The following is a 23520-nucleotide window of genomic DNA, read 5'->3' on the forward strand; positions in this document are numbered from 1 at the left end:
CATTCACACACATACCAATATGAATATATGAACATGCATATCTTGAAGATATAGTAAATTATATGTGTGTATATATTAAAATATATACTTTAAGAGTATAGTTAACAATTATCCTTCACAGATATTTGAACATCTGCTCAAGTCCCTAGGTAATGAATCTTCCCAGGTATTGCTGAGTACAAAAACCTAAAACTGGTGAGCAATATCTAAAGATTTTACTAACAAGAGTGGGGGGAAAGTTTTATGCAGGCCTTACCTCTCACTAAACACTGGTTTAATAAGGTATGCTTCTCTTTGAGTGTGTTGTTTACTTGAATTTCATGAAACATGGTGAGATAATTTAAAAATATTTTCATTAAAGCTCACATCAGCTTATCAATTTTAAATTGTACTCACCAAATACACTCGTATATTGTAGAATATAACCTCTCACTATTAAATCAGTCAAACTATACAGATTACTAAATAACTAAAGTATATGAAAATGCCTCAAGATAGTGCCTCTTATCCCATATAGGCTATCAGTCCATGTTTATTTTAACCAAGTATGAAATAGAAGGAGGGAAGATTATAACAAGATGGTCCTAGATCTTAGGTATTTTTCAAAGCTACATGAATTTTATATGTGAAGATAATGAAATTCAGAAGGCTTGAAGGCTGTTCAAGTTCACATGCTTGGGGTGAGAATTAGAGCCTGAGATGCATAATACCCAGTCTGGCACACTTTCTAAATGCCATGCTACTTCCCTAGACACTGGTGTCATACAGGATCATACCATATTCATTGGTAGATCCTGATTTGCAATGAAATAGATCCAGAAACTTTTTGGCTCTAAAGTAGAACAGAAAGATTGATTAAGCAATCCAAAACATTTCATGAGTTAAAATCCCATACCAACGAATGTGTGTTCTCTCGCTGTTTTTTTCTAGTAAAAACAGACAGGTGGTATATATAGAACACAGAGCCAGGAACTTGACTTATTTCTGATTGTGAGTGCTGACTGCCAATCCCAATTCTGACAGTAGCTCAGTGAAAGGTGCTGGGCAAGCTATTGTTTTCTGTATGAGACTGTCCTCATTATGCAAAGAGAATCCCAAACACTACCCTGGCTCAGAGCTGCATGACAGCTGCAACAATTGGCATACATTGCTCCTTCCTTTGGGAAGCTTCCTCCTTCTCAGACACAACACTCCCTTCCATGATTCTGTGTCTCTGTATCATTTTCATTTATCCTCATCTGACCCTGACCTCTGGAACTCCTGAAAAATCCTGTTTACGACTCTGATTTCTTTTCCTCTTCATCCTCCCCCTAAGCACTAGCAAAATTGCTATACTCAGAACTCTTTTCTTTCTACCTAAAAGACTACTTCAGTGCAATTGATGCATTACATTCGTTCAGGTGATTCTAAGTCTGTGTTTATACTTCAAGTTTCTCTTTATATATGTTATGAGTTGAATTATGTCTCTCCAAAAATTCAAATGTTGAAGGCCTCGCCCCTCAGTGCCTCCTTATTTGGAAATAGGGTTATTACAGATATTGCCAGTTAAGATGAGGTTATACTGGACTAGAATGGGCCACTAATTTAATATGACTACTGTTCTCATAAAAAGATGAAATGTGAACATTGAGCTAAGGAGAATACCATAGGAAGAGAAGGCAGAGATTAAGATAATGTTTCTAAAAGTCAAGGTGTTACCAGATGGGGACTGGCCTGAAGTGGGTCTGCCTCAGTCTGGCTTGTAGTGTGTGGGTTCTTGACTTCATGCGGGAAAAATTTCACAACACGAATCCAGGTGATTTTGAGAGTACATTTTATGAAGGCTGGCGACAGTGAAACAAAGGGAAGGCTTAAGGTATAAGAAGCAACAGGAGAGCCTAGGCAGTGTTCTGCTTTGGCTCCCTAGAAATGTTTTAAGAAAGAAGTGACCAAAGCGGGGCTGCAGTTAGCTAGCTCACTGGGAAGTGAAGGTCATAGTGATATAAGTGAGCCAAGATAGGGCTTCTTTCAGCTCACTGGAAAGTCAGAGAGAGGGCATTGGAGTCAGGATCTGGGGTAAGCTGGGGTCAGTTACTGCTGCCCACTGCTCCTCTGGCTGAAAGTTTCCCTTAGAGTTTAGGGGGAAGCAAAAAGTACATGACTGAGAAGAAACATGGGCATGTTCTAGAGCAAGCCTGAACTGATATCCTTTTTTCTTGAGGGTTTTATCTCTCTTCTGTGACCAAGAATTTTAGAAGACAGTTTCAGTAGAATATTCATTAGCTTTCCAGGTGCATTTTTAATATGCTGGTGCATCGAAATGAGTCTATAGGGGAGATTGGGGTTATTCTAAGGTCTGTTTTACTATTTTACTTTTATCTTGGGTCTGCCTGACTCTAATTGGGCTTTTGATATTTGTTCCTCTGACTTCATCCACCCTTGGATTTATCTGACACAAATGGCCAGGGTGATTTAAGCCATGTATTCTCTGGTTAGGGACGAGAGGTATAAACCTTTTGCTCATAACTGTTCTTGCTTAGAGATGATAAGGTATTGCAATTCAGTAGTTCAAACTGTTTTGCTTTGTTTAATTATCTTGTCTCAGTTTCGTCACTCCACTTGTCCAGGAAGTTTCCTAACTTCATACTATCCTGTCCCAGAGAGATGCCAGAGGTGACCAGGAAACCACCAGAAGCTAGGCAAGAGGCATGAGACAGATTCTCTCTCACAAGCCTCAGAGAGAACAAACCTTACTCAGACCTTGATCTTGGACTTCTATCCTCAGAACTGTGAGACAATAAAGTTCTATTATTTAAGCCACTCAGTTTGTGGTACGTTGTTACAATAGCCCCAGTAAACTAATACAATATCTCAAACAGTACTATGTAGCTGTGTGGTAAACAAGAAAATGTCAGCTTTGCTGTGAAAAGTCCCTGAAACTTAGGGTTTAATTTAAGTTAAAAATTAGCATTATTTCTTTTTTCTAATACATTTTTTTTCTTTCCTGGTATTTCTATCTTTTAAATTTTATCTGAATGACAGAAAATATTTTAGACCAAGTATCCCACAGCAGCCTCAACAGTTAAGCACTTACATGATCACATACCTCCCATATTTATTTTCTTTTCAATCAGCTATAATCCCTGAAATTACTAGTAACCGGTCTTTAAAATTTCACAATTATTGTCTCTATTTGAATTTTCCATATTCTTACAAATCTCTTACATATTAGACACTCATAGATAATCTCTTGCAAATACTCTCACATGGATGAATTCATAGATAAGTTTATTTTTTGAAACTAATGAAGTTTTTTCTATCTAGCCTTCCTATCTAAAACTCACCTTTTCTAGTGTTATACACCTATTCCCAGTGGTTCTTAAACTGCTAGTTATAACACAATTCTGGGCTTACTATAATGCTAATGAGTCACAGACATCATTAAAAATAAGATAGAATAGGGAAAATACAGAAAAACAGAACATTATAACAAAGGTAAAATAATTCCCTTTTGAATATGTATAGTTTTGTGGATTATTTTTGTTAGATGTGTATATGTATATAAAGGCAGGTGGTGAGTAAAATATATTTTTTACTCTGGGTTTTCAGTCAAATTAAACTAAGCATGCCTTTACATGCTACTGATATACTAATATTTTAAAGGTACATATTATATCTGTTCTAGATTAAAAATAAATGCACTGTTACAAATAAGATGAACTGATATTTTTTATCATACACAAATTTAAACATCTAGTATATAGTTGGATTGCTTGAAGTTTCCTTTACTTATCTTCAAGTTTTCATCTCCAAATATTTAGCCAGGCTGCTCCTTTGGGCTGAAATCCATGTGTATATTCCCACTCCTATTCCACCATTTAACAAAGCTTTACTGTCATTCAAAGGCCTGTACACATGACACAATATTCATGCAGTTTTCCCTGATCTCCTGAAACAAATGATGTCCCTTATGTCCCTTAATATCATAAGAACATTTTGGACCCTTACCTAACATGTCTCACATTCTGTCTAAAATTACTGCCTTCTATGTACTTATCCTCTTGTGTATGCTTTAGTATAAAGAGAAAGACTTTAACCCAACATTGAAAGCACTGTTGAAGTGATTTCTCAAATATCAACAAAGAGTAGAGTTTGCTAAATATTTGTGCATGGGTGGGCAAATATCTTTCAAGTTTATTAAATGTACCAAGTAAATGTGAAGTTGGACTATTCAGGATTCATTGAGAAATGCAATTAACATGAAAACTATAATATAAAAGGCAGAAAGTAAAAATTGGTACTTCAGTGGGTATTGTAATCTCACAAATCATTAAAAAAATGTCTTCTGCTAATATCCAGATCTGATCTAAAGAATACAAATAAATGCAAATTGTTGATCCACTCAGGTTCTGAGTGGCTGTGCTTGAGAACCATGGATACCATATGTGGTAATAGAACAATCCTGAATTTCTTAAAAGACCCCAAGAATAAAACCACTCCTCAAAGCACCTATTTCTCAATATGAAAGCATACATCTTTGAAAAATTTCTTCCCAGGATTAGTGCCCCAATAAGTGCCCACCATATTACAAATTGCCATACTAAAAGAGACTCTTAGAGTTTCTTTGAGCAAAATTACATATGAATAAGGTAAGTTTTCTCAAAGGAACTTAAAAGTAGTTTGTAGAAAGCTACTATTGACTCACATAAAATAATGAAATAGATCATTTTCAGGAATAGACAATGAATGCCAATGTGATTAATATATGGTGATGGATAGCCTCCAGGTTTAAAAATTAAACAAGGACCTTAGTTAAAAGTATGAACATCACTGAAGAGTATCATAAAGATGGCAAAGTGAATTTCCAAGGAGGATATACAGAGGGTCCATAGGCATATGAAAAAAGGCTTAACATCACTAGCCATCAGAGAGATGCAAATAAAAACCACAATGAGATACCACTTTACACCAGTCAGAATGGCCATCATCAACAAATCAACAAACAACAAGTGCTGGTGAGGATGTGGAGAAAGGGGAACCCTAGTGCACTGCAGGTGGGAATGCAGCCACTATGGAAAACAGTATGGAATTTCCTCAAAAAACTAAAAATGGAACTGCCTTTTAAACCAATGATTCCACTGCTCGAATTATATCTGAAGAATCCTGAAACACCAATTCAAAAAAACTTATGCACCCCTATGTTCATAGCAGCGCTATTTACAATAGCCAAGTGCTGGAAACAGCCTAAGTGCCCATCTGTAGATGAGTGGATTAAAAAACTGTAGTACATTTACACAATGGAATACTATACAGCAGAAAGAAAGAACTCCTGTCATTTGCAACAACATGGATGGAACTAGAGAGAATTATGCTTAGTGAAATGAGCCAGGCAACAAAAGACAAATACCATATGATATCACCTAATACAGGAAACTAATGAACAACACAAACCAATGAACAAAATTGAACAAGGAACAGAATAACAGTTATCAGGGGGAGGGGGGAGGGGGGAGGGGAAGAAGGAAGTGAGTAGGGTTTAGTAAAGGAACTAGTATAAATAACCCATGGGCATGGACAACGGGGTGGGGATTGACTGTGGGAGAAGAGGTTGGCTGGGTGGGAGTGGGGAGCAATGGGGGAAAAAGTGGGACAACTGTAATAGAAAAACAATAAAAATAAAATTAAAAAATATAAAAAATAAAGATGAGAAAGTGTAGAAATAACCAGAAATCAACTGCCTGAATAGAAGAAAGCTACTCTTAAAGTTCACTCAAACTTTGGTGTACATAATTACTCCACATCTGAAAAGTGATGGAATTGCTATCTAAGTTTTCTATTTAACTTTCATACTATGAAATGTTTAGACCATATTAAATCTCCAGATTCTGATATGGTCTGAAACATGTCCTGACTTCATTTTTGAAGACTGAAACAAAATAATGTCCTTGAAACATTAGACTTCCTTTTGATTGTGCAATACTTTTTTATGCTATAGTCATGGCTTTGGATAAATTCAGAGTCATTCTCAGGTACAGAAGCTAATTAATTTTGGCATGCATTCAAAAACCAAGTGCAAATGGTGTTTCTCATTTCAAATTGAGGAAGTTAAGAGTCTTAGTGCTAACTGGATGGTTGAGTACTTAAACTAATGTAGGTAATAAAGTTTAAAATACTCATCTTCAAAATCCCCCTGAAATGATATTATCGGTAATTCTTCAATATTTAAGGACCTGATGAAATTTAAGATCTATACAGCCAAAAGATTATGCTATAATGACAGAAATTAGACTAGTTTAATATCTCATCATGATTCGACCAAGAAAAATAACATTTTAGGAAAATCTAACCAAAATGTATTTTAATATACAATGCCTGCAACTAATAACTTAAAAAAATAACAAGAACATGCTAAAGACATATTTTATATAATATTTTAAAATTAGGTAAGGGAAATAAAAATGCTAATTATAATAATAATCAAAGTTAAATAAAAAACTAGTCTATATTATGATCAGGCAGAAGACATAGAAATGCATATTAAAGAACAGAGCTATATAATCACTTGTAATTTAAATGAAAATTAAATGAATGCTTTCTGTGATTGATATCTGAGGTATTGTTAATGAAGAAATAATTAGATCTGTTTCTAAGATACCACCTGTTTTTAAAATATGTTTTCACTTTTTCACTTAATATTATACAAGAGACCCATATTTATAAATATTTGTTGTTAAACCACTTTTAGCGTATGAAAATTACTGTTTGATAGTTTTTATCAGAATAAAGATCTATATGAAATTAACTCAGCAGCAGTTCACTGAATTATAAAAACAACTAAGATTTTTGAGGAATACTGTGGACCAAGCTTATTTCCAAACTCTTTCTAAGCATTCATGTATTTAATTTTTATTATAGTTTTATGAAATAGATGACATACTCTTAGAAGATGCAGGCTGAGGGCTCTGAGTTTGAAGATGATACTATTACCATCACTCCTAAATGTCCATAGCTTTTCTGCCTACTCTTTGTTAATACATGATGCTTCCATCCCTTTAACAGACAAACAGAATCTTGACTAAGACATTTGGATGTCTGGTATACAATATATCAATAATGTAAATTTGATTTGAACCTTTCTATTTCCTTTTCCCTAATTTGAGCCTACTTTCACCTGAATGCCTACAAAAAATAAAAATAAAAAAGGCAAGTTTGGCTTCTTCTCTAAATAACTTTTTTAAAACCAATCTCTGATAGATACCAGGTGTGTGGGTGAGAGGCATGATCAAAGTGGTGTGAAGAGGTAAAAGGGAGGGAAAATCTTACCTGAACCAGTTGCAGTATAGGTTGCTCTTACACTCCTGTGTGTGCCTTATGACTCTCTTGTGAGTTCTTCAGATAGTTCTTTACTGGGGAGCTCCAGCGTACAGATCCTTTGACCTAGAGGTATGAATACTTTCTTGGTAGTCACTTTCAGCTCCTTCAGCCTCTAGGAATCTGGTGTTCACCTTCAGTTTTTTGCTGTTGTTCTTCCACTCTTCCAGGTGACCTTATTAAGCAAGACTTGATAGGAACCATGCCTATTACTTCCCATGCAAGTCTTGTACCTAGTATACAGGAAAGATTTACACATCACTTGCCTTGAAAAAGGCTGAATCTGGGATTACACACCCATGTCAATGCAATAGACATCTCCAGAATGATCCAAAAAAGCTGCTTTCTTTACTTCAAAGTAGCAGATGAGTCTATCATTTATTCTCTAGATATCTGGGGAAGTCAGATGCTTGTGTTGTATGTTTCACAACTAAAGAAACATAATTTATAAGCCTGAGTGTCCGACAGCATTACCAACCTGAGGAAGAAGAGATGGAGCCACTTCTTCTTATAAATTCACATCCCAAGAAATCTTCTTCTAAAAATTCTTCCCCAATTAATTTTTTTCTCATTACTCTCAACTATTTTTATAACTTAATCTTGTAGGCAGGGCCTCCAAATAATGAAACCCATTTTTGACATTTCTTTTGTAAATTTTACATGTTAAGATTTTCACATACTCAGTTTATCAAAGTATAATTTATTACATGTTGTATACATACAGATGTTTTATGTATATTAGATGTGTTTTTCAGCATAATATCTTATTATAAAGATGGCACTAGATAAATTAGGGTAAAAATCATTCTTATCTTTTAAATTTTTTATTGTATTCTTAACATTACCATTTAATCCCCTTATACCTCCCACCTGCCCCCACAATCACCACACTGTGTTCATGTACATGAGTCATTTTTCCTTTTTCTTGATTCCTCCACTCTCTAACTTCCTCCCTCCCCATAGCTGTCAGCCTGCTCTCTATGAGTCTGTCTCTATTTTGCTTGTTATTTAAGTTTGTTCTTTAGATTCCACATATAAGTGAAATCAAATGGTACTTGTATTTCTCTGACTGGCTTATTTCACTTAACATAATGTCCTCCAAGTCCATCCATGCTGTTGCAAGCGTTAAAATTTTCTTCTTTTTTTTACAACAGAGTCGTATTCCATTGTGTAAATGTCCCATAGCTGTTTTATCCACTCATCTACTCATGGACACTGAGGCTGCTTTCATATATTGGCAATTGTAAATAATGCTGCAGTGAACAGAAGGGCGCTTATGTTCTTTTGAATAAGTGTTTTGGGTTCCTTCAGATATATTCCCAGAAGTGGGATTGCTGTGTCAAAAGGCAGATCCATTTTTAATTTTTGGATGTATCGCCATACTGCTTTCCACAATCAGCATTCCCACCAACAGTGTACAAGAGTTCCCCTTTCTCCACATCCTCGCCAGCACTTGTTGTTTGTTGATTAATTAATTATAACCATTCTGACAGGTGTTTCGTCGGCAGCCGTCCGTCTCGAGAGACGATGGTGTAGCTTCTTAAGAGTCTATCTGCACCGCCGAGAATGGCTGTGCAGTCCGACTCGGGAGTGACATCGTATCTGTCTCCTCCCGTGTTGAATCGACATCTTGCGATGACGCTGAAGCTACAGAGCCTGGGCAGGGTGATATGGAGGGTCTGCTGTTGCCCATGCAGCAGACCCCCCCTCTCTTCGCAGCTGAGGGGTCCAAGGGAAAGACGGAGTCAATACAGCTTGGCTTCAGGTGCGCCGCAGGAGTTGCCGGTGTTGACTACAACGTCAAACCACCTTAGGGACTCCGGCTCCGGATTTTCTGTCAGGGTTTACTCCCTTAGCCTTTCCCCTGAAGAGGTATGCCGCAAGGCAGCGGAGGTTTTTTGGAGTCAGAGTTTTCCTTCTCTGATGTACCCTGACTGGAAGATCGAACCAGCGACACTTAGCTCGCAGGCCGACGCTCAATCCACTGAGCTAAACCAGCCAGGGCCTGACAGGTGTTTGGTGATATCTCATTGTGGTTTCATTGATACTTTTCATTTCTCTGATGATTAGTGACTTTGAGCATCCTTTCATATGTCTATTGGACATCTATCTGTATGTCCTCTTTGGAGAAGTGTCTATTCAGGTCTTTGCCCATTTTTAATTGGATTCTTTGTTTGTTTCTGGTGTTGAATTTTATAATTTCCTTATAAAAAAACTAAAAGAATCATCCTTAAATGAGTGCAGTATAGATTGATTTCTAGCTTGCCTTTGCCTCTCTCTTAGTAAACAAGTGCAGCATAACTATTTAATGAGGATCTTGTTTGTTAGATGGATGTTCCTGCTAGAGGACATATCTTAGTCTCTTTCAAGTTGTCAGAACATTTGTGTATGTTTCAGTATTTGCTTTAATGATGCAGTTCTATTTCTTTTCTAATTTAACATATCATATAATTAATATTTATTAATAATAAATAATTATACTTTCTTTAAAATAAAATATTTCAAAAATTTATGAACTCATATTAAATGGCAACCCCAGGTTTGTGAAAACCAGATGAGCAACTTGTGGCATAATCATCCAATCAACCATTTAGGTTATCAGTTTAGTTTCATTAACCACTGTCATAATTATAATCATTGTGTAGTTTTAAAATTCTTTTCTAAATTCTTACTCTTACTTTGGTTTCTTTATGCCTATAATGGACTACTATTAAAACCAGGAGGCACAAAACACACTGCTGTAGAAATATGACTAGATAACCAGGACTATTGAAACTGATAATTATTCAAAGGCACTTAGATTTCTACCAGATGTATAAATGCATTCTTTGATAAAATTTTTTGACAAAACATTAAAATGCCCCTAGTAATTGAAAAGTAATGTAAAGGTGATAAAACACTTTATAACATTCATTTCCAATTTTCATTTCATTCATTGAGATTTTAAAAATAATCCTTTCACCAAAGCTATATTCAAACAAATACTATAAACAGCAACCAGGAATCTTCCTATCTAGGCCATTAGTTGGAATAGAAATTTCATAATTAAAAAAATAACAATATTTTCATATATGAAATACAAGAATTCTAAAATCTAATGTCTATTTCTGTCACTTCTATTCTTTTAGATGAAAAAGTTTTCATTTTAAGATTCAGGTTTGGCTTTGTTTTTCTGCTTCAACTTCTACAACAGTCTAATTTAGTTGATTTTAATACTGGTTTCCCAAAAAAATTTAGAGCTAACAACAAGAGATTATCACTTTCCTTTCTGAATATTAACTCATTAGTAGCAGGAGTGGCTTGGCCAGATACACCATATTTGTTAGCCTACTATAATCTAGTAGCATCCAAAATTCAATCTCTATTATTTCTGATAACTGATATACACACCATGCCCTTAAAATTCTAAGATATAAAATTATTAGGTAAAAATACAGAATATTTATAATATTAAATATTTTAAAGTTAAATTTTAAATAATGAAAACTTAAATTAGTGATTAAAAACAGTATTAAATTCAGTAAATAGATTTCTACAGAAATGGGCATATACAATTTACAAATAGAAAGTTTTCTCCATTGTATACCTCAATAAAATAGTGCATATAAAAAAAAGTTAAAGTTCTATAATTGTATCTCATCTTTCAAAATAAAGTTCTATAATTAAACTCCCAAAACAAATTGTGCCTAACATTCCTGAGTTTAAAAAAAAGTTTTCCATTAACTGCAACTATATTGCAACCAAAGCCTAAGGCATAAACATTGTAACTACAAATGTAAAGTTTCACCTTATTTGCTTTTATATTGTAACTTAACTAGTAAGGACGAATAACCCTGGCTGGTTTGGCTCAGTGGATTGAGCGTCGGCCTGCGAGCTAAGTGTCGCTGGTTCGATTTTCCAGTCAGGGCACATCAGAGAAGGAAAACTCTGACTCCAAAAAACCTCCGCTGCCTTGCGGCATACCTCTTCAGGGGAAAGGCTAAGGGAGTAAACCCCGACAGAAAATCCGGAGCCGGAGTCCCTAAGGCGGTTTGACGTTGTAGTCAACACCGGCAACTCCTGCGGCGCACCTGAAGCCAAGCTGTATTGACTCCGTCTTTCCCTTGGATCCTTCAGCTGCGAAGAGAGGGGGGGTCTGCTGCATGGGCAACAGCAGACCCTCCATATCACCCTGCCCAGGCTCTGTAGCTTCAGCTTCACTGGAGAGGACACTCCAGCGTCATCGCAAGATGTCGATTCAACACGGGAGGAGACAGATACCGTGTCACTCCCGAGTCGGACTGCACAGCCATTCTCGGCGGTGCAGATAGACTCTTAAGAAGCTACACCATCGTCTCTCGAGACGGACGGCTGCCGACGACGACGAAGGACGAATAATGAATTTTGAAAGTATTGCATTGTTTTGGAAATATTTACATTTGTTTTAACTGATGTGTATTAATGGGCTTTCTACTTTGTTGTTATTCATATGTGAAAATAGAATTAAATGTTTTTTTAGAATGCACTTTAGAGATAGTCCAGTCAAGTCGGCAGCCGTCCGTCTCCAGAGACGATGGTGTAGCTTCTTAAGAGTCTATCTGCACCGCCGAGAATGGTTGTGCAGTCCGACTCAGGAGTGACACGGTATCTGTCTCCTCCCGTGTTGAATCAACATCTTGCGATGACGCTGGAGTGTCCTCTCCAGTGAAGCTGAAGCTACAGAGCCTGGGCAGGGTGATATGGAGGGTCTGCTGTTGCCCATGCAGCAGACCCCCCCTCTCTTCGCAGCTGAAGGGCCCAAGGGAAAGACGGAGTCAATACAGCTTGGCTTCAAGTGCGCCGCAGGAGTTGCCGGTGTTGACTACAACGTCAAACCGCCTTAGGGACTCCGGCTCCGGATTTTCTGTCGGGGTTTACTCCCTTAGCCTTTCCCCTGAAGAGGTATGCCGCAAGGCAGTGGAGGTTTTTGGGAGTCAGAGTTTTCCTTCTCTGATGTGCCCTGACTGGAAGATCGAACCAGCGACACTTAGCTCGCAGGCCGACGCTCAATCCACTGAGCCAAACCAGCCAGGGTAGTTAGAGATAGTATATTTTATATATAATGTCTCATTGAAATAAAAACTTAATTTCACATTTTGATTTATTTCTATAGCCTTTTAGTGAAAGAAGTCACACGGTAGTTCAAAAACATAACAGAAGTCATTTTTGTGTAATAACTCTAATATTTGAAGGAACAGTAATACTTTACATTCAAATCTCATGTACATCAGAGGGAATAGCTTGTAATATACAAATCACAATTCCACATTTAAAAGAGAAAATATATAGATGTTTATGAATCATTTAGTTACCCAGTTGAAAGTAAATACTAGTTTCTGGTTCTGGAATAAAAATATTAATTCATCTACCCATGCATGGGATAAAGTTTTTTTAATTGTCTGATTATATGTTTTTATTTCTCTACCTTAAAGAATTAATCAAGGTATTCCTGAGTAAAAATATTTCCTTTTTTGATTGGTTTGTTTTACATATATACTAAAACTCTCTCTAAACCAGGCACTGTAAAGGCTTAGTGTTTCCATTTACGTGGCTAATAATACAGTGAAGAAATAAATGCGTGTAAAACAATACAATATAAATAGTCTATAATTAACTGAAAAAAGGGATGGAATAAAATTTGGAAAGGAAAATTTGATAGAGACTTCAAAGTTGCAAGAATTTTTCATGTTATCAAGAGATTGTAGAGAAGGAAGAAGGAAAAGGGGAGAGGGGATGGGGCAAAAGACCAACAGTAAGTAACGATGTGTATGGAATGTAAGCGAGGTTAACTCATGATAATAGTTTAGACTTTTGTCAAGTAAATAAAGACATCCATCAACATATTTTTACTGAGAATAGTCAGATATTCAAATTTGATTTGACACAATCAAACAACGACTGCACATAAAATCAGAATATGGTAGCCATCTATTTAGGGCAACTGCAGTAATTCATGGAAGAATTTATGAATATTTGATCTTGGACTTTGTGATAGAGAGGCTAGAGTGGAGAGAAATGGATATGATTGATAGTTCAGAAGCTGAGAAGCTGTTTGGAGCAGGAGAAAACTCATAGATAAGAAGCACAACTGGTTTTGAATAACCAATTGTGAGCCTTTTATTTTACCCTAGACAAGTTGTTAAGTCAGTCACTGTCTTTCTTTCTTTCCTTCTTGTCTCTTAATGTATAAGTAAAGATTGTTATAGAATGTCTTATCAATGTTTTATAGTTTTCAATGTTGAAGTCTTATACATCTATCATCAGATTTATTCCTAGGTGTTTGATGATTCTGATATGATTATAAAAGTTACTTATTCAAAATGTTATTCAATAATTCATTCTTGCTAGTGTGAAAACTCAACTGAGTCCCGTATAATAAAATTATGTCCAGCAAATTTGTAAAACTCAGTGTTAGTATTGATTATTAGTAGATTCTATTGGATTTCCTACATATACAATTTTATCATCTGCAAATCATAATGGTTCTGCTTTTACAATTTCAGGCTTTATGCCATTTTTTTTTCCTTTTTAGTGCCTTATAAATTGACTAGAAACTTCAGCAGAAAATAATAGATCCTGGCCTTCTTCTCACCTAAACACTATAGGTCATCCTCTTCAGAAAACATGGCTTTTGCTCACTCTTCTACTAAAATGTTTAGTTCACTAGTTCAGTGTTGTAACATTGTATATATTCTTGCCATGGCAGATAGCACATAGTATTCCAATCACACCATTTTACTTACATTGATCCTCTTGGAGTAAATGGTTCTTAAAAATACATGGTTTTTTTTTCATATTAATTATTAAATTTTTCAATGCCCAAAATAGCATTTGATATAAAAGAAGTGTTTGGAAACTTCTAATGAAAGAATAAATGTGGACCGTGGGACAGTTTTTTTGTTTGTTTGTTTTTTGTTTTTGATGTACATATGACAGATTGCAAAAGAAGGTCACAAATTCTCCACATTCCCATAGCTTTATGTTTTGTAGCTCCTTTTAGCAAAAGGTGGAGTCAATTTTTCAATCTCTTCCATCTGGGTTTGGCCCTCTGAGTTACCCTGCCTGATGCAATATCAGAAAATAAGACTTGAGCAGATGTTTGATAAGCATTTCAACATTAGGACACTTTCTTTTACCATTGATCAAGGTCTCCATCACGTACAATTTTTGTGGTAGAAAAAACTAAAGTGCTTTTATAAACAGGTTCCTGAAGTTTTCTGTCTGATTCTCTCTTTCTAACCAGATAAAGCCAAAGAGCAGGCACAAGACCAAAACTCAGCAAATAAGACTGTCTATCCAAGAATTAGGATTTTGAACCAAATGATGCAAGGATACATCTTTGCCAATGTTACGACTTAGGTGATATACTTGAGAGTTGATATGCTTGAGTTCTCCTTCTGAGATCTTGCTATGCTGCTCAGTTCCATATTTTGGTTCTTTAGTTATGTGATATTTCAGTTGGAGATTTTGCATGCTTTCCCTAATTTGGGATCACCATATGCTTTCAGGTTTCTTATGAACTTAAGATACATAACTAGAAGACAGAGCTCCTGCTCATCTTGTGTACTGTCCAATAGATAATGGAGAGTGAGAAGTCCCTGGCAGAAAGAGGCTAAAGTCACTTTCTTGGGCCCAGTTGAGGAGAAAGCTGCATGTGTGTAACCTTGAAGTGGAAAAGTTCTTGTTTGGGTTAAGGGAACTGTAGGAGATATAAATCCCTTAAGGAAACTAAATATCAATAGTTGACAAAAGAGAGAAAAAAAAACTGTTAAGATCTGTAAGGCTTAGAGCAGAAAATTGCTAGATAAATCAAAACTGGCCAGGTTCATCCACCTTCTTCCAACTCCTATCCCTTTTGGGGGAGTAAAAAAATATCCAGTTTGGGGGGAGGGGTGGAAGTGAACCTAAGTAAGAGAAAGTTATCAGAAGGACAAGGCCCCAGGTAGCTTTTCAGCCAAAGCAGGCCTGAGCTGCAAGAGTACAGAAGAATTAATTCTAGGCCAAATTTTAAGTTTAGATTATTACATGTGATTAGCTATTCTAATTCCTGAATTTAGGGTTTGTAATTTTCCCCCAAGTAAATGCAGAATTATCAGATAACCAAGAATGAGGGAAAAAACCCTATGATATCCATTTCAGTTCTCATCCTGGGTAATATTATCCCAGTTGAATAAAGTTTAAAGGAAGGGCAAGAGATTAAATTTCTTTAAGATTAGGTCACAAATTTTGATTATGAACACAACACATCAGTATGATTTTGTACATATGTTTTTGCCCTGTAACGTGGAATAATTTTGCTTATTTCCCTTAAGAATACTTAGCAATTTTGTTTTCATTCATTTTGTTTTATAATAAAAAGCACATTTGTATTACCATTTCTCTCTGGGTACACTGAGAGGAGATGAAAGTAAGCCCATAAGCTTCTCTAATAAATAGGTAACAGTGTATGCTTATTCTCTGCCCCTACCTACTCTACCCTGCATCATAGTGGACTAACCAAGAAAACTTTAGCGTTTCAGGTCCTGTCACTAGTATGGTACTGACTTCAGTTGGCCAGTGAGAGGCAGTGGTGGGAGATTAGAGAGTGAGAGAAGGAAGCCACCAGGTTATGCCTTCCCTGTTTCTCCTGACTGATAGGGGCAGTGTAACCAGTAGTGGCATATCTCTTCCTTGGTCTCAGCTTCCACTGGGCAGGCCCTCTCCCAAGGTCTTCCTTCCTTCCAGCCCATTCTATGGGACCATTCTATGGTCCCCAACTCTGACAACACAAATCTTTCATTTAATTATCTCACCATATTTTATTTGAGATTTAATATTTCAATTTATAAATAATTCCTTATATTAATGCCTTTTTGCTGAACTACTTAATGTGAATTTTGTTCACTGACTGGACTGTGACTCTGAACACTATTGTTCATATTTTGGAGACTTTACTTAGCAAATTTATGTTTTTGATAACATGCCATTATATAGTCTAAATAGTAACTCATTCTTCCCCGTGGATTCTGAGAGTCTATTCTATCTTCCAATTGGTACTCACTATAATAACATTTTAAATTATATATAATTCTCTTACATTTAGTTTTTTAGCAAATTGAAGGTATTTGAAGGTATTTCTGATCCAGTAGCTCTCTCTCTTTACACACACACATACACACACACAGTCTACTTTGTCACTTTGTATCTGCCTTTGTCCCCCCATGCCTTTGTGTCTCTTTCTCTCTACCATGGACATAGAATCAATCTGATTCTTTACCACTTATATATTTTCTCTATGTCCTAATTTATACTATTGCCAATATAATTGTCAAATTCTAGAAAAAGAGTGATCTCCCTCTCTAATGTGGTTTTGTCTAGTGCATTCATTTGGAATGACTTTCGCTGTTATAAAACTCAAGGTTGTAGTACTTGATGAATAAAAGATCAGGACTGTTGTATGCTATTTTGATTCATCATAGCTTGTTCAATGCTTAAGTCTCTTTATCCTGTTTATACCCTTAAAGTGAAATTTGGAATTTAACTTAATTAAATATTGGCAAACTGGATTTATCTCAGGTGGATTTACATGCTATAGTTTTGTTCAAACATTTTTTAAAGTAATTTTGGATCTTTATTTCACTTCTTTATGTGTAGCACTGATGTAGGATTTACCCAACTTAGAATATTTTCTGTTAATAGGGACATTAACATATTTACACTTATCATGACTATAATAGCATTGTGTGTTGTTTCTACTATCAGATTTAATTACATGTTTTATTTTCAGTGATTTTTAGTTGCCTGACTTTTGCTAAATGAAATGTTTTCTTTGATCCTTTTAAATTTCTTTCTGTAAATGGTTGGGGTTTAGAAACCATATATACTCATGTATTAATTAATTTTCTGTAAATGAGTAGATTAAAAATGGGACTTCAGATCTAGTTTCATAAACACTTCCCTCCACCACCACCCAATATTTTTACATACATTTAGGAGTATAGAAATTACTCACCTTAAATATCATTTTTGCTTATTCCTAATAGCCACACTTCATATGACCAGATGGCAAAAAATAAAACAATGAAAAGAACAGAAGATTATGTTGAAACAATTAGAGAGAAATCACATTTACACAAAAGCTAATAAAATAACTTTATGCACACAAAGACCATACCCATTTTAACTTTAGAAATACAAGGTACCATTTAGGCATACTTTGAGAGAAATACAGATGTAAGAATAGTCATAAGGCATTGCCTTTGAAAGGAAGGATCCTATTCTACCAAATGACTCTTTAATCCAACAGAAGCTTAATATAATACAAATGTAATTTAAAAATTCAAAAAACGTATTACATCCTAATAAAATTCCATATAGAGATTTAGTTTCTGAAATAATTTTATTTTTAAAAGTGCAAGAGAGACAATATTATTCTCTTCTAAGGATGATGTGGAATACCTTGTGTCCAGTAAGGTTAAAGGTAGTTTTAATGGAGGCAGACATGGTAACAGCATAAGCAGCAAATTAAGAAATCTGGTTACATGACTAGATGTCTGTAATAGCCCAATAAATATCCAGTTTTCCTTCAAACTTTGTTTTATAAATTCCATAAGTTGTTGTGTCTCCACATTCCTTTATTTTTTTATGATGAATAAATACTGAAACATTATATTAAAATTTGGGTTATTTGAGGTATTTAGGCCAGGGATGCTTTGTTCTTCACATTTTACAGCCCAGTAGTTGCCACAATGTTTTGCAAAGAACATGCACCATTTTATTAACTAATGATTAAATATCAATTTTTGAATAGCAAATTATGTATTTATTTGTCTATTTACTTATTTATTTATTTATATATATTGTATTTCTATTACATTTGCCCCACTTTTTCACCCATTGCTACCCCTTCACCCCATTCAGCCCTCCTCCCACAGTCGATCTCCATCCCGTTGTCCATGTCCATGGGTCATTTATACTAGCTCCTTGACTAAACCCTTCCCCTACTTACCCCTCTCTCTCCCTCCCCCCCTCCTCCCTCATCACTGTTAATCTGCTTTTTGTTTACATGCCTCTGGTTCAGTTTTGCTTCATTGTTTATGTTGTTCATTATTTTCCTATATTAGGTAATATTTTATGGTATTTGTCTTTCATTGCCTGGCTTATTTCAATAAGCATAATTCTCTCTAGTTCCATCTATGTTGTCCCAAATGGCAGGAGTTCCTGTCTTCTTTCTGCTGCATAGTATTCCATTGTGTAAATGTACCACAGTTTTTTAATCCACTCATCTACATACTGACATTTAGGCTGTTTCCAGTATTTGGCTATTGTAAATAGCACTGCTATGAACATCGGGGCTCATAGGTTCTTTTGAATTGGGGTTTCAGGGTTCTTTGGATATAATCCCAGCAATGGTATCACTGGATCGAAAAGCAGTTCCATTTTTAGTTTCTGAGTAAATTCCATACTGTTTTCCATAGTGGCTGCACCAGTCTGCATTCCCATTAACAGTACACTAGGGTTCCCATTTCTCCACATCCTCACCAGCACTTGTTGTTTGTTGATTTGTTGAAGATGCCCATTCTGACTGGTCTGAAGTGGTATCTCATTGTGGTTTTTATTTGCATCTCTCTCATGGCTAGTGATGGTGAACATTCTTTCATATGCCTATGGACCCTCTGTGTGTCCTCCTTGGAGAAGTGTTTGTTCAAGTTTTTTGCCCATTTTTTAATCAGCTTGTTTGTCTTGGTGTTGAGATGTATAATTTTTTTATATATGTTGGAGATCAATCCCTTTCCTGAGGTATCATTGGCAAATATGTTTTCCCATATGGTTGGTTTCCCTTTTCATCTTGCTGATGTTTTCTTTTGCTGAGCAGAGACTCTTTAGTTTGATATAGTCCCATTTGTTTATTCTTTCCTTTATTTCCCTTGCCTTAGGAGATATATCAGTGAAAATATTGCTATGTGGGATATCTGAAATTTTTCTGCCTATGTTTTCCTCTAAAACTTCCATGGTGCCATGGCTTATATTTAAGTCTTTGATCCATCTTGAGTTTATTCTGGTGTATTGTGTAATTTGGTGGCCTAGTTTCATTTTTTTGCATGTCCCTGTCCAGTTCTCCCAACACCATTTGTTGAAGAGGCTCTTTTACTCCATTTTATGTTCCTTCCCCCTTTGTCAAATATTAATTGACCATAAAGACCTTGGTTTATTTCTGGGCTCTCTATTCTGTTCCATTGATCTATATGTCTGTTCTTATGCCAGTACCAGACTGTTTTGATCACAGTGGCCTTGTAGTATAGTTTGATATCAGGTATTGTGATTCTGCCTGCTGTGTTCTTCCTCAAGATGCTATAGTTATTCAGAGTTGTTTTTGTTTTTGGTTTTTGTTTTATAAATTTTTGAAGTATTTGTTCTAGCTCTGTGAAATATGTCATTGGTATTTTAATAGGGGTTGCATTGAATCTATAAATTGCTTTGGGTAGTATGGACATTTTAATGATGTTGATTCTTCCCATCCATGAACATGGTATATGCTTTCACTTATTTGTATCTTCCTTAATTTTGTTCTTCAGTATTATGTAGTTTTATGAGTACAGGTCTTTTACCTCCTTGAGTAAGTTTATTCCTAGGTATTTTTCTTGTTGCTATAGTAAATGGGATTTTTTTTTTTTTTTTTTTTAGTTTCTATGTCTGAGATTTTATTGTTGGTGTACATAAATGCCTTCGATTTCTGAATATTGACTTTGTATTCTTCTATTCTGCCAAATTCACTTATTAGGTTGAGTAGTTTCTTTGTGTAATCTATAGGGTTTTCTATGTACACTGTCATGTCATCTGCAAATAATGACAGTTTTACTTCCTCTTTTCCAATTTGGATGCCTTTTATTTACTTTTCTTGTCTGATTGCTGTGGCTAGAACTTCCAAGACTATGTTGAATTGGAGTGGAGAGATTGGACATCCTTGTCTTGTTCCTGATCTGAGGGGAAATCATTCCAGTTTTTGCCCATTGAGTATGATGGTGGCTTCAGGTTTCTCTTATATGGCCTTTATTATGTTGACATATGCTCCCTCTATTCCCATTTGCTAAGTGTTTTCATCATAAATGGGTGTTGTACTTTATCATGGGCCTTGTCAGCTTCTATTGATATGATCATGTGATTTTTGTCTTTCATTTTGTTATGTGATGTATTATGTTAATGATTTGCAAATATTAAACCATCCTTGCATTCCTGGGATGAATCCCACTTGATCATAGTGTATGATCTTTTTGATGTGTTGCTGAATCCGGTTTGCCAATATTTCATTGAGGATTTTAGCATCTATGTTCATCAGCGATATTGGCCTGTAGTTTTCTTTCTTTGTTGTATCTTGACCTGGTTTTGGAATTAGGGTTATATTGGCTTCATAGAATGAGTTTGGATTCTTCCCTCTTCTTGTTTTTTTGGAATAGTTTGAGAAGTATAGATGTTAGTTCTTTCTTAAATGTTTTGTAAAATTTGCCTATGAAGCCATCCAGTCTAGTGCTTTTGTGTACTGGGAGTTTTTTGATTACTGCTTCAATTTCACTAGTTGTTTTTTGTCTATTCAGGCTTTCTGCTTCTTCTTGATTTAGTTTTAGATTATATGTTTCCAGAAATTTGTTCATTTCATCTAGGTTGTCGAATTTCTTGTCATACAGTTGTTTGTAGTGGTTTCTTACAATCCTTTGTATTTCTGTGATATCAGCTGTGATTTCTTGTCTTTCATTTCTAATTTTGTTTATTTGGGTCCTCTTTTTTTTTATGAGCCTGTTTAAAAGCTTGTTGATTTAGTTTATCTTTTCAAAGAACCTGTTCCTGGTTTTATTGATGCTCTTAATTGTTTGTTTAGTATCTATGTCATTTAATTGTGCTCTGATCTTGATGATTTCCTTCCTTCTTCTTGCCCTAGGCATTTGTGTTGTTGTTGTTGTTCTAGTTCTTGTAGCTGTAGGGTTAGACTTTTTATTTGAGATTCTACTATCCTTAGCAATGCAGGCAGGCCTGTATTGTTATAAACTTTCCTCTCAGGACTACTTTCACTGTGTCCCATAGGTTTTGGTCTATTTTCTGTTCATTATCATTTGTTTACAGAAACTTTTTGATTTCTTCCTTGATGTCAATGTTAAACATTCATTATTTAATAGCATGTTATTCATTCTCCTTGAGTTTAAGTGTTTTTGAATATTTTCCTGAGGTTGATTTCCAGTTCAAGACTTTGTGATCTGAGAAGATGCTTGATATAATTTCAATTTTCTTGAATTTGTTAAGGCTTATTTTGTATACTACTATGTGATCTATCTTTGAAAATTTTCCATGTGCACTTCAAAAGAATGCATATTTTGCTTCTTTGTGGTAAAAGGTTCTTTGCATATCAATTAAGTCCATTTGATCTAGCGTGTTGTTCAGTACCTCAATATCCTTGGTGTTTCTTTGCTTGGAAGATCTGTCCTTTGTTTACAGTGGGATGTTAAAGTTCCCTACTATGAGTGTGTTGCTGTCAATATCCCTCTTGAAATCCTTCAAGGTTTTACTTATATATTTAAGTGCTCCTATGTTGGGTGCATATATGTTTACCAGGGTTATATCTTCTTGATGGATTATTCCCTTAACTATTATGAAATGTCCTTCTTTGTCTCTTTTTATGGCCTTTGCTCTGAAATATGTTTTGTTTCATATTAGTTGCTACCCCAGCTTTTTTTTTTTTTTCATATCCATTTGCTTGAAATACTTTATTCCATCCCTTCCCCTTCAGTCTGTGTAGATCTTTTGTTTTCAGGTGGGTCTCTTGTAAACAGCATATATTTGAGTCCTGTTTTTGTGTCCATTCCACTATTCTATGTCTTTTTATTGGAGCATTTAATCCATTTACTGTTAAGGTTATTATTTACAGGTATTTATTCATTGTGACTTTTTCCCTTTGTGCCTGTGTCCCTCTCCATTTCTTTTTCTTCTTCTTCTTCTTAAAGCAGGCCCTTTAGCATCTCTCGCAATGCTGGTTTGGTGGAGATATATATTTTTTAGTCTTACTTTGTCTGGAAACTTATTTCACCTTCCATTTTGAAAGAGAGCCTTAGTGGGTAGAGTAGTCTTGGCTGTAGGCCTTTGTTTTTCATTGCTTGAAATATTTTTGCCATTCCCTTCTGACTTGTAATGTTTCTGTTGAGGAATCAGTTGATAGTCATATCGGAGCTGCCTTTATGTTATTTGCTATTTTTCTTTTGCTGCCTTTAGGATTCACTCTTTGTTTTTGAATGTTGCCATTTTAATTATGATGTGCCTTGGAGTGGATCTCCTTGGATTCATCTTCATTGGGACCCTCTTTGCTTCCTGTACTTGTGAGACTTTTTTCTCTCCTCATGTTTGGGAAGTTTTCTGTCTTTACTTTTTCAATCAGGTTTTCTATCCTTTGCTCTTCTTCTTCTCCTTCTGGTATCCCTATGATATGGATATCATTATGTTTCCTGTTGTCCTGCAGCTGTCTTAAACCGTCTTCATTCTTTTTTCAGTCCTTTTTAATTTTGTTGCACTGTCTAGAATTTTTTTTTTACGTTGTCCTCTAACTCATTGATCTTATCCTCTGCTTCATTTAGCTTGCTTTTGATTCATTCTACTGTGTTCTTCAGTTCAGAAATTTTATTTTTCATTTCTTCCTGGCTCTTATTGATAGTTTCTATGTCATTTTTTATGCTAGTATAATTCTCAGTAAGATCCTTATAGCTTCTCTGGAGTTCTTTGTAGTTTTTCTGGAGTCCTTTGTAGTTTCCCTGGAGTTTGTTGTAATTTTCTTTGAGTTTGTTGAGTTATTGAGCTTTCTCATTACCATTGGTTTGAATTCCATGTCTGATAGTTTGCTTGCCTCTATCTTACCTATCCCTTTTTCTTGGAATTTCTCCTTTCCTTTTGATTGGTTGTTGTTTCTTCATCTCCCCACTTTAAGTGGCTCTTCTTGTTTGTTTCTGCTCCTTAGGTTTATCTGCTTTTATTTCCTGCCTTTGCGGTGTGTCCTTCTGTGGTAGGAATCCTGTGTCATTCATGGTGCAGGCTCCTTGAATTCCAGAATTTGATGATCTTGGGATGCCCTTTATGACTTTTATTTGGACTCTGGTAGTATTTGGTTTGGGTTGTTGTTGTGCTCCTCTTTGGTGGGTG

This window comes from Furipterus horrens, unplaced genomic scaffold (genome assembly GCF_987537825.1).
Source record: "Furipterus horrens unplaced genomic scaffold, mFurHor1.1.pri manual_scaffold_6, whole genome shotgun sequence".
Lineage (NCBI taxonomy): Eukaryota > Metazoa > Chordata > Mammalia > Chiroptera > Furipteridae > Furipterus > Furipterus horrens.